General features: G+C 44.2%; 1 protein-coding gene across 1 annotated transcript in view; it reads left to right on the forward strand.

Annotated features, from left to right (window-relative positions):
* LOC126336943 (tumor protein D54) overlaps positions 1-17,185 on the forward strand; it is an 80,543-nt gene that overhangs the window by 27,341 nt on the left and 36,017 nt on the right. The window lies entirely within an intron of this gene.

Raw genomic sequence — 17,185 nt, forward strand, 5'->3', positions numbered from 1 at the left:
AGTACTGGTGAGTAAATTGAAAAATGCAATTGGCCATATCGGTCGTAAAACTGTTTCATTGATTTCTCCGTGAATTTATTGCAGAAATTTCTACAGGATCCATTGAAACTAATAACTATAGCTGTTTACAAGTGGTGTAGAACGTGGTAAAGGGGATGAGGGGAGGGCAGTTGATAGAGAACTGTAGAGTAGTGTTCAGTATGATCAGAGATGATAGAGCGCTGTGCTAATTCTTGTGTAGCGTGCAAGGGCGATGTGGTGGCTAATACGGGCTGTCAGCTTAGAGCGTAACGAAGGCCATCGTGTGATGGATGTCTGAGGTGTACCGCTGCGTACTTCCCTATGGTTTCACTGGCTGTAGCGCGCATCCCAGCGTACAAAGCACCTTCGGAGATGCTGTGCGATATACGAGCAAGGCCTACTGTGACTTGTTATTTGTTCTGGGTAGTGGCTTCACTTGGCTCTATTAAATTGGGATAAGAGTGATTGAGAGTGAAAGTCTGAAAGGACAGACCACCTTAGATGAACGGTGTGTCGAGCTGAACTATAGCGTCGTGTTGGTTGTAGATCTAATGAAGCCGTCGGAGATGCGGACAACGTGCGGGGCGGGGCCAAATCGAGAAAACTGCGTGACGTTTAATTACGCGGAAATGGGTTTTGTGGGTGACAGCGTAGACCGCAATGGCTGTATTAAGCTGCTGGATCTTAATGGTCATAAAGAGGGGCCTAATAGTAAGAACGCTTTTAAAGTCAACAGGCCTTCAATCCATCTGACTAAAGCGTTCAGAAGTAATCAAACGTATGTGTCCTGTAAAGTCTTCAAATGTGAAGCGCACTGGAGTGTCTGGGACGGCGCCGAAGAACGCTGGAGACGGCATCCAAGCCTGTGGGGGAGTTGGAGCAGTGATCACTGGTACCTCGTACACGCTTGCACGACCCAGCCATACCTCAGCGAAACCGACCTGTCATCAAGGCTGGGAAGTACATAAACACTGTATTAGGACGAATGTGATTTCTTCTCTCTCTCTCTCTCTCTCTCTCTCTCTCTCTCTCTCTCTCTCTCTCTCTCTCTCTCTCTCTCTCTCTCGTGAACGCAGATGGTGTGTAAGGAATATGAGGCCAAAATACGAAGACATATTGAGGCTGATGAGCAATAATCTTACCCGTAAGTAAGCGAACGGAACATAAATGTAGGATATAGGCAAATAATTGTGTGAATGAATCTCGTTCGTGTATTGTATAGTGGTTTGAGAAATACTTATGTTTAAGACAAGTAATATATGCCATGCGAGCTCTTTGCACCACAGTCATATGTCATTGAGAATGGTGCTACGAGCATTGCACCAAATGAGAGTATGGAGATCCACTTATTGGTGTAGGGCGACCTGTAGCATCCATAAAACCTTTCATCCTTCCGAAGTTCGATGCATACGAGACTTGTAATTGTTCGTGAACCATACAGACATTGTTGACAACATTTTCATTTTATTTGGATCAAACGTCTGTCATGTAAAGTGGCTTACGTACTATGTATACTGTCATTTATCACAGTTCCAACACTGAGGATGTAGGTGACCCAAACTATTTTATGAAATAGATTAGGTGCACGAAAATGCATGGGAATTCAATTTTGTCTGATAATGAAATAAATGTCACAATTTTGTGAAATGGAATCGAACCTGAAAATGTTCCTGTGAAACCTCCCTCCACTGTGTGTATGGTAGTCCACGAAACATCAGTGATTGCTGGAAGACCGTAGTGATGAAGTTGGAGCACAACCATTTCCCAGTAATTCGCAGTGGACGACATGTCAAGCGAACGTGTATGCCATGTAAGGTATAATTCTGCGTGATCGGCTTCCAGATTCTCTGACACTTGTAGTCGGCCATTTGTCTTGCTCAAATGTAGCATGCGGAGTTGCTTGAAAAAGGGCAGTATCTTTGGGAGGAGGGGTGTCTAAAATGTCCCTGATGTTGTACTTGCTGTTCAGAATACCTTCCGTACATAGGAGTTCGGATTGCATGTTGGAATCAGTGGCCCTAAAAGTTACAGTGTACATTCTTCCCCTGTTGGTCGACAGTACAGAATGCTAGATTCCAGTCAACGCGGTAGCGAGTAACAAGTGTGCAGCCATTGAATCGGTATTGGACCGAAGACATTACATTTTCCGAGCACGGAGGCAACTGCGGTCGTGCACCCGTTACGATCGCAGGCATGTTTGTTTTTGAGGGAAGTTAAAACCGATGTAAGGTGTGTACACCGCCAGTCACAGCCCGTAGTAGACGGCATCGAACTGTCAATCCAGACAGGTCCACGTCTATTTTGCCACGCTCCTCTGTCGAGCCAACACTTTAGGACGATGCTATGAGGCCCGTTATGGCAATGCTGACAGCGTCGCTAGTAAAATTGGGTAGTCCAGTACCGGCTCGTATCTGCTTACAAGCCTTTCGTCTCCACTGGTAGTTGCATGCACGCACTGCTGCTGTAGCAACCTGCCCTTCAAGAGTCGAAATATCACGGAATGACCATCCCATGTCTCAGAGAGCGATCGTTTCCTCCTCCCACCTCTCCCCCGTCCTCCTCGTTCTTCGGACCCTTTGACATAGATATCACACAATTTTTTTTGAAGCATCGACGTATCGATTTTCGGTAAAGCGAATGTCTTCGTCCACCACATGTTAAAAGTAAATTAGCGATATTTTCGGCATATCATAATTTTTATATATAAGTTCTTAGGTTTTAAAAAGGAAACTGTTTAGATTTGTTTTTTTTGGGGGGGGGGGGGGGGAGGGGAGATTCGTCTGGCCATTTTTCACACACGAAATACAGTTACCGCTGTTTCCGAACGTACTAATACCCGGCTGCTGCCAAAAACTAGCAGAGTGAAGTGGCGCATTGATGAGCCACAAAGTTCTTATTGGGGAGGATGATGTTTCAAATCCCAGTTCGGGCATAGAGATTTTGATTCTCCTGTCTTCCCTTAAATCACTTAAGGCAATTGCCGGGGTGGTTCCTTTGAAAGATCATGGCCGGTTTCCTCCCCGAGACATATCGTGTTCTGTCTCTAAAGGAGCTCCTCGTCGACAGTGTGTTAAAACCTAATCTTCCTTCCTCCTTGCAATGATAGAATAAAACCAACAAAAGTTAGTGAGGGATAGTGCAAAATAGGCTTCGGTACACGATTAACATGCGAATGTTTTCATTTCTCCAAATGTCTGCTGGGTGCACAGCTGAATCTGTATGGCATTTGGTAGCCGGACTATATTTTCGGAAAACGCGAAGATGAACCGAAAAATACTTAAAAGCCCCAAATTAGGCGTTTGAGTCTCGTAATACTGACTACAGGGTAGATGCATACGCAGAAGCAGTTTTGGGAGGACGTTCTGTCAGTGACACCACATCCATCATACCTTATGTGGTTGCTCCTGGTCGTTGCTTTACATAAACGTAATTTGGAAGTCTTAAGAGTGACATAATGTTTGAAGTATTTCAAAGTTACCACCCGTAACACCAGTTCTGTTGTTGCTTCACTTTAAGAAGCGTGGCCTCACTACACCACTTTGACATCGAATAGAAATTTAAATGTTACCAATTATGGTCCGAAGGTATTTTTTGAAGTATAGCTTGTACGGAATGGATATACGGACAATCAAATAAACAGTTCAGATAATAACAGTAGTAGATTTGAAATGTGCTGCTACAGATGGATGCTGATCAGCTGGGTAGATTGAATAGCATACGAAGAAAGGCAGAATCGAATTAGAGGGGAAAAGAAATGCACGGCAAAACTAGATTAAATGAAGGAATCGAGTGATAGGACAGATCGTGAGGTGTTAAAGAGTTGTCAGTTTGATAATGGAGGAAATTTTGTGTGGTGGTGGGGGGAGAGGGAGTGGAGAAAATTGTAGAGGGAGATAGATTTGGCTAAAGTAAGCAGATTCAGATGGATTTTGGCTACAACAGCCATGCAGAGACGAAGAGGCTCGCACATCATAGACCATAGTAGAAAGCTGCGTTAAACCGTATGCAGGTCCGCAGCTCGTGGTCTAGTGGCTAGCGGTGCTGCCTCTGGATCACGGAGTTCCGGGTTCGACTCCCGGCCGGGTCGTGGGTTTTTCTCTCCCGGGGGACTTGTCTTGTCCTCATCATTCGGTAAGAGCGAAATTGTAAATGGAAAGATTTGGAACTTGTACGGGCGTTCATTAGAATGACGTTGAGCGCCCCACAAATCGTCGTCGTCGTCATTAGCTTTGGACTGAAGACCACAACGACAACACGTAAAGATGGTGTAATCTGTGCCACCAGAGTTCTCGTAGGTTCGTTTTCGTGCAGTTGACCGTTCAGGTAACTGGATCGATATACATGTGGACGAGTTGCAATGCAGGAATAGTGTGTGCTCCCCCAAACCCCCGCCCCCCCCCCCCTCCTGCCGTTTCCCGCTGAGCTGCACTTTCCCGTCGTCGCGCTCTGATGCCCGCTTCGGTGTCTCCACAAGAAACACTGCACCGCGCTCTCCTGCTCTTTTGTTTCCTCGGGTAACCGGAACCTGTTCAACGGGCCCCTGTCTAGAGGAACGCGAGCCCTCTCCCTTAGAACACCCGGTCACTACAGGCGCTACTGACACGTTGTCATGCCATGCATGTTCAGTTAGACGGCACAGCTTGATGTTGGCATCGAAACTACCATTAGTCACCGGTGCTCGCGTAGACTGCAGGTGTACATTAGTAAACCGCTATTTGTGCCTGGCAGCTGTGCGTTTTACAGAGGTGGTTCGTGCGTGTATCTAAAGTCTGCCTGCTGGCCTACATTATGACCTTCCACGTCAGCCGAATAGGATATTACACTGATAGAAACAGTGTTCTCAGATAAGAGGTCATCTCTTGGTCTAGATGACCACATAACTCCGGTTCCGGATGACGTATGTAATGAAAATATTGAAACCTGGAACGGAGGCAAAATGCCTCCCAGAATTTGTAGGAAGGTAGTTGTATATCATCGCAGACAATATAACACAGTTTTTAGATGAGTTTGTGACGTATACCTGCTGTTAATGTTTTGATCGACTGCCATTTCCTCCCGAGTTTTTCCGGTTAGACACAATTCCGACGGAGTAATATATTGGAACATACTAGCTGATTACCCAGTGGTGCCACGCTTGTGTGTTCAATTCTTATGTCAGGTACGAAAAGGAATTAAATCTATTTGTAGTACAAATTGCACGTGACATCCTCTTCATCCCGCCGCTGCTGGTCATGGAAGGCGCCGTAACGGCTGTACGATACGTGAATGCCATACTCCGACCGATAGTGCAACAATAACGGCAGCGCATTGGCGAGGCATTCGTCGTCATGGACGACAATTAGCGCCCCCATCATGCACATCTTGCTAATGACTTCCTTCAGGATAACATCGTTCGACTAGAGTGGCCAGCATGTTATCCAGACACGAATCGTATCGAACATGCCTGGGATTGACTGAAAAGGGCTGTTTATGGACGACGTGACCCACCAACCACTCTACGCCGAAACGCCGTTGAGGAGTGGAACAATTAAACAGTGCCTTTGTAGTGTGGTCCCTTCAACTCCGACAAACCAACCAACAGTGCCTTGATGAACGTCTGGATAGTATGCCACGACGAATACAGGCATGCACCAATGTAAGAGGAGGTGCTACTGGGTATTAGAGGTACCGGTGTGTACAGCAATCTGGACCACTAACTCTGAATGCCTCGCTGTATGGTGGTAAAACATGCAGTGTGTGATTTTCATGAGCAGTAAAAATGGCGGAAATGATGTTTATGTTCTCTATTCCAATTTTCTGTGCAGGTTCTGAAACTCTTGAAGCCGAGGTGATGTAAAACTTTTTTGGGTTTGTGTAGTTTATTTCTTCGTGTTGCATATTCTTGTACAGCAGTGTAATTCCAGCCGTAACACATTATCACCGCCACTGTTCTGGAATCAAATCAAAAAGAACAAAGAAAACAACTTGGCTCGTCTTGAAAAAACATCATTCCTCTTGGAAGATTATTCCCGTATAACTCAGCCATTTGCTTCTCGTTGTCAGTGGAGTTTTTAAGTATTCTGTCGTTTCACTTTTTCGCCACCGGTAGTTTCGTATAAAGATCGTAAGTTTACCCTCATTGTAGTTGGAACAAGTTACCAGGCTGGTAGTCTCGTTCTGATGCTAGTTGTTGCGTTGTAGTTCATTAATCACGAAAAACTCGTTCATCTAGCGAGGAGGCATAACGAGGATATTTTAAAATTTCCCTGACATTGCCGGAGAGATCGTGTTACTTGCTGACAATACGAGATCCGCGCAGTACACGGAAAGACGATAATTTAAATCTTGGTATTCATTGTGAGTGCGGGTGGCGCTAGAGTTCAGGAACAATAAAGGACAACTTAATAGTGACCAAAATCACCCTGTATACTCAGGTAACGACTAAACTCGGATTGTGCTAGGAACGAAAATGCTTCTACTATCACGCTTCCTGATGATGGAACGTACCGGATTACGACATCACCGTCTTTTGCTGTCCATTGGAATCCAACAAAGAAGCTATTTGGTCCATCTGTCATCCATTGCCCTTGTTACATTTAGACCGACCTCTCACACGTTTTCCCCTCGGGTACGTTCCCTGAGCCATGCCTTTTACCTGGCTCTTCTCGTAATACCTGAGCTACGCCTCAAATTTTTAATGGGTTTCGTTTTTGACGTTTGTGTCTCATGATCGAAAGTAAAAGCTAGTGACACATGCTATTAGCAAGTTTCATTATCAGATATCTCGAAAACTTTGTAGTTCAACATAAGTACTCCAGGATGGTTTTACTCTTACAGTTATTTCTTTTCTATCTTCAATGACCTCGTCGCCAACGGGACGTCAGTTGTTCTTCGGTTTCTCTTGCTGCCCATTCAGTCGTCGTCTTCTGATCTAACTGAAAAAATCATGAGTAGATTCTGCGAGCTCATTGTGAACATTAAAATCATGGACAATGAACAAACCGAGAAAAAAATTTGTTAGTGTCACTCTAGTTCTTCGGGGTTATTTTTATCCTTTAAATACGTTGTGACGATCATTACACTAGAGCCAAACTGTGCAATACCATTAGCAAACGTGAACGCGACAGGTGGCAGTGTTCTTTAGTGATTCTCAGAGTATAGTAAGGACCTGACAATTTCTGTAGCAGTGCTGTGAATAGTTTTGATACGTGGAATCTCATTATGAGTCATTCTTTCAACTGTGAATGAACACTAATGGATGCTACCATATGTTCATTGTGCAATACCTCATAAATTTTTGGCACTGTTCTGAAGTAAAAGACGATTGATTAATTTATGTGCTGGTCTTCCTTTAGCTTCTTACATTTTCCATAAAACTTGGCCACGCCAGAGACTACAGTTACATGGTTTGTGCCACTTACGGATGCATTGTAACAGGCACCGGTGCTGCGAAATTACAAGAAACTCGTCGCACCTTCTCCATACAAGAAGGGGTGGGCTTTCTCCAGTGTGGCCAACTCGTGAAAACTACAGTTTTGCTCTGCTTCTTTCTTCCCATACGTCTCGGTCGACAGACTTCGGCACTGTGGTCAGCTGGCGAAAGCAGCACACTGCTTCGTCAGTCAGCTCCTGGGTGGTGTGCACGCCAGGAGAAAACGGCGGTGTAGTCAACGAAGCAATTAAATCCCCAAAGCCAACCGTTGTTTAAATTGTGTATTGGTACAAAAACGAAGTGTTTAGTGTATGTGCCATAAACATTGCCTTTGTACCAGTATAGTCACAACGCTGTACTAAATTCTTTTACGAAATTAGAGAAAAATGGCTGGCTGTATGCACCCATATGCACACTTTTATCACGATCATTACTTCAAAAATCCTTTGGAAGCAATAGAACTGTTGGAGTCTACCTAGAGTTGAGTACCGCGTCTCTAGACGCAGCCAAGAGTGTTACATGTGAACAGTGTCCTTTCTTCGTGTGTGTGTGTGTGTGTGTGTGTGTGTGTGTGTTGCACTTCAATATGGGCTGCACCGGCTAGCTGCGATCGTAGCGAGCACGCTGCTGTTTTCTTAGATATTTTCGTCCGTCTGACTTTATTAGGCCCCACGTCAAGAATGCCGTGTTACTAATAGGTGCACGCCATATTCCCACAATTCTGACAGAATGAAGTCTTCCACTCGCTTTCGCTACTACGGATTATACATGTTCATTGGCAGATCATTTCGTGCTGTTACTCGTGCCATCGGCTATTTATGCGATGTGATTGGCTTTAGAAGTTCACAGTAACCATGTAATCAGGTACTATATTTTATTATTATTATTATTGAAATTATTTTGCATTAATCCACATTCAATTATAGCTGTCGTTTCGTTTGCTCGTACAACCAGTCAGCGACGATATTTTTCTGTACACAACAGGTTCGTGAACAAGAAACCGGAGTGTGCTACTTGAAATTATTTGATGAATTATACTAGGTGTGGGCAAAAAGGAAAGGAAATTTTAGTTTTTCTTAAAAACATTTATTTATGAGCATCAATTTTTTCCCCTTCAAAGTAATTCCCCACACCCCCCCCCCCCCCCACCCGCTCCCCCTCCCTCAGATACAGTACACTTGTCAGCGCTTTTTCCGGCCTTGGGAGCACGTTTGGAACTCTTTTCGTTACGGTGTTAAGGTCCTTCAGCGATACTGTTACCTTCTCATCAATGGTGGCAAAAATACGCCCTTTCGTGGTTCTCTTGAGACGTAGTAATAGAAAGCAGTTGCAGGGGGGGGGGGGGGGGGGCATGGCCGACGAATGCAGTGGGTGAGGCACAACGTTTTTCGAAAAATCACGATTAAGCATTTACGTGTGAACGAAAGAATTAATGTGACCCAGTTTCCACGAGTAGTTTTGCCACAACCATGCTCGTTTTATTTGGACTGCTTCACATCGACAGACAACTTAGTGTTCCTTACTGACCATACGATTACAAGGCAGGAAATTATGGCGCAGTATCCGATTGTAATCGAAGAAAAAATGAGAAAAACGTCTACGCAGCGTAATTTTTGGAACATTGCTACTACACGTTTCATTCCGTACAAAATGCTTAGCATGAGCCAGAGGATACAGTGACATCAGCAGCAATCTCTCTGATGGAGATTCGGCGATTTTCCAGAACCATTTTCATTAGTTCTTCCACAGTGTCTTCAGCAATTGTACTAGGGCCACCAGGGCGGTATTCGTCTTCAACGTCTTCTTGGCCCTCTTTGAGTAAGACAGGAGTTTGGGATTGGTATAAATTTTTCATAGTAGATTCACCAAAAACCACAGTAAACATTTCGAATGCCGAGCTGCGTTTTATTCCATTTTGAAACAAAGTCTAATGCAAATTCTTCGATCTGCCTACTTTGAAAGTAACAGTTCTCCGAGCTGTACAAAACACACACAACTTTTCCGACTGTCAACAATAAACTAAATACTGAAAACTGCTGAAAACGCAAGCATACGCCAGGAACATGTGTACCGACAAGATAAAAAAAACTGAAAATCGAATGTATAAAGGCCACGAAATTAAATTCGCGTTACTTTTTATCACACCTCGCACACAGGAAATGTTAGTGGGCGTACTGCACTTCTTGGACTTCACCCGATATTACTTTCGTTTATGTTGAACATCCGGTGCCCCGTACGTCATAGTTAAATCAGTCAGAAGTATTTTTAGCTCGTCACATTTCAGAAAGTAATTGTTATAGTCGTATCTTCGCTGTCAAAATAATTCTAGTAAGGTGTTGAATGCCTTTCCGAAATTAAGTTACACACTTTACCTGTCCATCTGTGACTCAAGGCAGACTTAAGTATACAGATGGACACGTGGAACGATTCGAAAAGTCTCAGATTCTAGTATCAGCCAATTTTGTGTGTGTGTGTGTGTGTGTGTGTGTGTGTGTGTGTGTGTGTGTGTGCGCGCGCGCGCCACTCATTAAACTTTATGCACTTGAAAAGCAGGAGTTACCTAGCTAAACTCAGAGCAAAGGACGTTATTCACCTCATGAAAGTGTGTTAGCTCAAAACTGGGAGGAAATTTTTAGTGTGACACTCCAGACAAGTACGTCATAGCAGGTTTCTGTTTAGATGTGTTTGTATGTAAGTACATACATAAACTCTAACTAAAAGATATGGTTCCTTCGATCAGTATAACCGCAGAAGTTAATTAGTTAACATAAACAAATGTTGCAGCAAAGGGAAAGAGTAGAAAGTTATTTGCGAATAGGCACTTGGGACTCCCACAGTGTGTCATTGATTTGAAGTAGTCTCCATTGCTTAGTATATGACAGAATTCAGAGAATTTGAGAGATGTTAGCATTGAAGCTTCAGAGAACATCCGAGAAAGCTTTTATCTGTTTGCAGAAGACGTTGTAAGCTGCGCTTGTATTCACGATGAAACCGTGCTGCAAAGTGTCGATGTAGGAAACTACAGTCACAGCATAATCATGCATCCATAGCGAAAGTTAATTCTCCGTAAATACGTGCCTGCTGCTGTAAAGACATGCGACGCGCTTTCGGAAGCGGCTTGCCGTTTCGGGTTGCGTGCGCACAGAATTGTAGCGAGGAATGAAAGTATCACGCACATATGACGCAAACCGCTTGTTACCTGTGACGGAATTCTATTAGCATTGCGAGTAGGACAAAATATCGTTTGTACCTTTTGCGATCGACGCACTATTTGGGTTATTAAGTAGATTTCGTTTTAAGCTAACATTGTTACCAGATATGAGGTACATCTGTCTAATAGTAAAAGAGCGCATCATCATTATTTTGCGGCTTCCTCTTAAGAGTTACCATGGTGCCTAAAACTTAAGAATAAAGAAATGAGAGCATATTTCTTGAACAGTACATAGAAATCAGTGGCAAAACAAGGCAAACGAAGAACAAAACGACATTCGGCACGAGACAGTATCTAAAACACGTACTAAGAAAATAATTCTCAGCTGGAATGAATCTGTGACTGTGTAGCGGAGTGTGCGTTTTTTTAAGGGACTTCTTGGGAAGCGAAAATTGCTGGGACAAGGCACGAAATCCGAACCTTAGCTTTCCCGGACAATTCTGTTCCTGGCTGTGCTATCCGTGCAATACTCACGTCACACCCTCACAGCTTTACAGCCTTCAAAAACTTAAGAGAAGTTACCTTTTGTACTGTGTGTGTGTGTGTGTGTGTGTGTGTGTGTGTGTGTGTGTGTGTGTGTGTGTGTGCGCGCGCGCGCTTCCTCTTACGAGTTACCATGGTGCCTAAATCTTAAGAATAAAGAAATGAGAGCATATATCTTGAACAGTACATCGAAATCAGTCGCAAAAAAAGGCAAACGAAGAACAAAACGACATTCGGCACGCGCGTAATAATATTGACAACGTGTTGGGTGCGTTAGGAACACTGTACACTGTAAACTGAGGTGAGAAAAGTCATTGGAAACCTAATATTGTGAAGGACATACTTTCGCCTGGCGTAGTGTAGCAACTCACCGTGACATGGACTCGGTCATTGGAAGCCCCTGCAGAATGCCCTGCAGTCATGCTGCCTATATAACCTGTACATAACATCATGATTATATCCCAGAAATGTTTCTTGGGATTAATATCGGGCGGTGGGTGGCCAAATCATTTGCCCGAATTGTCAAGAACGTTCTTCAAACCGGTCGAGGACAGTTGGGGCGAGTTGACATAGTGTGGGAACGTGAAGTCCATGAATGGCTCCCAGTGGTCCAAGGAGACGAATATGACCCTTTCCAGTCAGTGGATCGGAGAACCAGGTCCATCCCATGTAAACCCAGTCGACACCGTTTGGTGCCACCACCAGTTCGCACAGTGCCTTGTTGACAACTTCGATCCATGGCGTGGCGAGGTCTGCGCCACACTCGAACCCTATCTTCAGCTGTTGCAAACTGAAATCAGGACTCACCTACCTGGCCAGTCGTCTATGGTCCAACCGATATGATCACAAGCCGAGGAGAGGAACTGTAGGCGATTTCGTGCCAGTAGCAAAGACACTCGAATCGGTCGACTGCTGTCATAACCTATTAACTACTAATTTCGCCTCATTGTACTGACGGAAAGTTTTACGTGCCACATATTGATTTCTGCGGTTATTTCACGCGGTGTTGCTTGTCTGTTAGAACTGGCAGCTCGACGGAAACGCCGCTGCTGTCAGTCAAGTGAAGGCCGTCGCCCACTGCATTGTCGGCGGTGAGAGGAACGGCCAGAAATTTTGTATTCTCGACACACGCTAGACACCATCAATTTCGGAGTATTGAATTCCCTAACAATTTCCGAAATGGGAAGTCCCATGCATTTAGCTCAAAATACCACTCCGCGTTCAAAGTCTGGTTATTCCCGTCGTGCGGCCATAATCACGTGGGAAACCTTTTCATATGAATCAACTGACTATAAATTACAGCCCCGCCAATGTACAGCCTTTTATGTCTGGTATACGTGATACTGTCGTTATCTGTATGTTAGCATATCGCTATCCCATGACTTTTGTCATCGCATTGTATACACTTCATGACAGAAGTGAATCGCAGAGAATGGGGGAAGGAAACAGTGAAACTATACGGGTTGAGTGATTACTTTATATTGCATTGATTACAAAACTGAGTCAGCTTTACTGTATGAGCTACGTATTACTACGACGTTTCACCCACTCTGGTCGAGATGCATGCTTTCATTCCATTGGGAAGGCTGTCATAACGCTGTTCTATAATATCCTGTGGCAGGTTGGCCCACAACTGTTGCAACTAGTCCTTGATACCTTGCATACTGGCACTGGAACGAAGCTGATGTCCAAACGTGTCCCACACATGCATTCTATAGGCCAGGGATCTGCGGATGTTGCTGGCCACATGGGTACCTCAACATAACGCTCATAGTGACACGTCCAATATGTGGACGAGCATTTTGCTGCTGAAAAATGGCGCCATGATACTGTCACATGAGAGCTAACCCTTGAGGACACAGGACGTCTGACGGTATAGTGGTACGTCACAAAGGTCCTGTAAACACTGCCAGCCGTGATCATGTCCGATCTCCGTGTCATTCAGTGATAACTCGACATCTGACGCTTTTTACGCCCGTACATCCTTACCAGGCCCGGTAGCCGACTGCCTGGGTGCTTTATTGCTTTTGATGCAGCATAGCTTCGTGAAGAAGCAGGATGGCGAAGTGGCGGCAACTGGATGATACGCGTCACCGTATCATTGTCAGACTGCAGACTAGCCATAGTTGACACGAGGTGGATAGCGAATATCGTTCGTAGTTTCATGTTGCGGCTGCGAACAAGATTCCTAGACGTAATAAATAGTCAACGGCAGTACGGGCGTAAACATCCAACCAGCATAGCACCTACTTCGGGGCTGGAGATTTCTGTGCAGCCTCTGGGTCTCTCGTCAGAATGTATTCTCGGCTTAAAGAGATTACTGTGCATACGCATCTACCTGACAAATCCATTCCGCTCACAAGCACTCTGTATAAGCGAACGCGGGTGCTCTCAGGAATAGTGTCTGTAGTGTTCTGTTCACGAATCTCTCGGTTTAGTCTGGAATGTGCTTATCACCGACCATTCAGCTGACGCGCCCCTGTGACATTTCTCCTGACAGTGTTCTGGTAAAGGAATTGAGTCGCTGGCACCAGTGTTCTCACCTTAGCCAGAATCATGTTAAGCATCCCCAGTCAGTGGTCGATTCTCTTTATACCTTGTACGCGTATCACTCTGTCACTTAACTCAGTGCTGCCATTAAAACCTTGGGTCGCTTGCTACAAGAGCGACGGAACCGAGAGAACGTGCGACTCCTGGGTGAGCCACGTTGGTATCTTGAATGAGAGCGATAAATTATTGCTACAGCTAAAGCAAAAGATAAATAGATAATACCGGCGTGTAGCTTTGACGGGCAATGAGGAAATTTTTGCATACAGCAAGCTCCCGACTATCTGGTGTAATGCAGACCCCATATTGCACGGATAATCCGAAATAGACATGCTCTTAACGAAAACTGCTATGTGCTGAATGCACAAGACAAGTTTCCCGTCATATTTGCGGGTTGCTCACTGGCAACGATAGACTTATAGCTCTTCGGGAAATGGCTAGGCAAACACATGAACAGGAAATCGGTTTCGAGCATGTTAATAGGACAGAATCCATGAATTAACGTGGAGATGAAATGGGAACAACGAAAAAGTATTTCAAGGGTCTCGGATATAATGACTTAAAATAGGTGTCTTCGAGAATAGTTCTCGCGGACTTTAAATTAATGGATCATTTGATCATTTTCTATTTTAGAATTGCACAATCCAAAGAGCAACAAAGCAGTTGAAAGACGAGCATATTTAGATAATAAAACTCGGCCTTATTTTTACTGACAGTAAATAAGAGTATTAATTATTTAGCGGGTCAACAGCTCGCGACGGATACACGATTCCCGTCGGATTTCCGAAGTTTCGCAACGTCCGGCGTTGGCAGTACTTGGGTGGGTGACCGTTTGGGTGTGCCAAGCGCTACTGGCAGTTTTTCCTTTGACCTTACGACGAAAAGAGGGGGTTGGTAGCCTGAAGTTGCTGGTCAACAAGCCTCACTGCCTTGACTCATGAAGTGATAGCATGGTGACTCCCTTAATGACGACGTTAACCTCGGCGGCCCCCTTCGTACTTTCAGAGAGGAGGGGAGCTGTGTGCTGTCTCCAGTTTCACCCTTTCCCTTCTCATCATCCATAACACAAACCCAGCGCTACACTGTACACACATTCATGTCATTCACACTTGACACTCATAACAAATCTAAGAGAAAGACAGTGGCAGATCACCTCCACGAAGACCTTGCCATGAACAGCGATGCAGGAGTCCTACATCCGCTTCCCCACAGACGTTTTCTGAGTTTGGAACTATTTTAGTTGCACTTGTTAAACCTGTATTGGTCACAGTTGTGGCAGACGCTGTCGGTAACTTATGTAGTTCCGTCGCTTGGGCGCACTTCGTGTTCTTACGCATTTTCACTTCCAGATGAATTCACTTATTCCAGTTGAAACTCACCAATTATTTACGGAAATGCTACTACAGTTTTGTTTTCTAAAGCACATTAGTCTACATTTCTCAGCATCGAGAGCTGATTGCTTGTGGTTTTTCATTTTTTAATACGTTTGTATCTCATAAAGGTGTGACAGGATATTGCAATGATTTTACATCAGATAACATTCCCTCATTGATAACCGCGTCATCCACAGACAAATATTATCAGCTTTATTATTAATATGCGTTCATAAAGTGTAGAGACTTAAGACACTTTCGTGTATAACATCTGAAATCACTTGTCTCTAGGTGATTCGTATTGCCTGTTGTCGGGTAGCCGTGAAATCATTCCTCTTTCTATTGATCTCGAACGCTCACCTCTGATTCAGTATTCGTGTTACTATGCCCTGTAGCGTTCACAATGTTTCGTTGGGAACATCTCATGGCCACACGACGGAGGTTACAAGCTGGCAAGGTAGTTGTGCTTCAACAAAGGGATCATACGTGCAAGGCGGAGCAACAAGAGGAAAGCGTGCCTTATTAGCGAAACAAAATCTGACTAAGCATAGAGAAAAAGACAACATCTCTTTCCAAAGCATGAATCGCTGAACTAGTATGTGTATCAGTTCTTACTGGAGGGACTTTTAAGTCCCTGATGAAGTTTGTCTGTTTGTGGTAACTTCATGCGCCACTTCATACGAGAAGAGCAAGACTTAAGACGGTTATAAAAACCCGTTTGTTGAACGTGTAACGATTTTGTTGTTGAAATGTCAAGCGGGGTGAAAAATAACTTCATTAATAAAGCGTGCATCATTCATTTGCCACACACTCTCCCTTTTTATAATATTCGACCGCCACCACGTTTCGTATTATTTCTCGTACGTATTATAGTAAAATCTTACGACTGTTTTGACGTTTCAACAACAAAATCGTTTCACTGGGACAGGGCATAAGCCACGTGATTTTTAACGGGATTACCCTGACATTTATCTTCAGAGATTTAGTGAAGCCACGAGAAACCAACATCTGGGTGATTGGAAGAGCATTGGAAATACCATCTTCTCAAGCAAGAGTCCGATATCGTTCTTTATAAAAAAAAAAAGTTGGAGCGAGATGGTGTAGTCGTAGAGTAATTTCACCTGAAGAAAAATAAATTGGGTCGGTGGTCCCAGCTTCGCACAGTATGTAGATACAAAAATAGAAAGGCTGAAGATGATAAAGATCTTACCACTCGAATTATTCGTTCCTCGAGAACTGATGGAATAATGCTATATGAGCCTGTTTTGGCAAAGAATTTGAATATTCTTCCAGAAAATAAATTAGTCCGAGAAAAGTTTCTTTACACAACCAGTCCCGTTCCGTATATGGTAAAGTCGTCCATAATAGGACGTTAAACTTTTATTTTACGCGCCTAGTTACGTAGGACAGAACTGAGGAGCAAATCTCCATGGTCATGGAACGTGTCAGTACATGCAGTTACATCAGAAAATTAATAATAGATAAAATAAAATGTTTATGAATCCTAAAAGACAAGCTGCCTCCCCCCATGAATCATGGACCTTGCCGTTGGTGGGGAGGCTTGCGTGCCTCAGCGAAACAGATAGCCGTACCGTAGGTGCAACCACAACGGAGGGGTATCTGTTGAGAGGCCAGACAAACGTGTGGTTCCTGAAGAGGGGAGCAGCCTTTTCAGTAGTTGCAGGGGCAACAGTCTGGATGATTGACTGATCTGGCCTTGTGACAATAACCAAAACGGCCTTGGTGTGCTGGTTCTGCGAACGGCTGAAATCAAGGGGAAACTACGGCCGTAATTTTTTCCGAGGGCGTCCTCTTGGGTAAAATGTTCCAGAGGTAAAATATTCCCCCATTCGGATAACCGGGCGGGGACTACTCAAGAGGATGTCGTTTTCAGGAGAAAGAAAATTGGCATTCTACGAATCTGAGCGTGGAATGTCAGATCACTTAATCGGGCAGGTAGGTTAGAAAATTTTAAAAAGAGAAATGGATAGGTTAAAGTTAGATATAGTGGGAATAAGTGAAGTTCGGTGGTAGGAGGAAAAAGACTTTTGGTCAGGTGAATACAGGGTTATAAACATAAAATCAAATAGGGGTAATGCAGGAGTAGGTTTAATAATGAATAAAAAAATAGTTCGGGTA

Source organism: Schistocerca gregaria, chromosome 2, assembly GCF_023897955.1.
Source record: "Schistocerca gregaria isolate iqSchGreg1 chromosome 2, iqSchGreg1.2, whole genome shotgun sequence".
Classification (NCBI taxonomy): domain Eukaryota; kingdom Metazoa; phylum Arthropoda; class Insecta; order Orthoptera; family Acrididae; genus Schistocerca; species Schistocerca gregaria.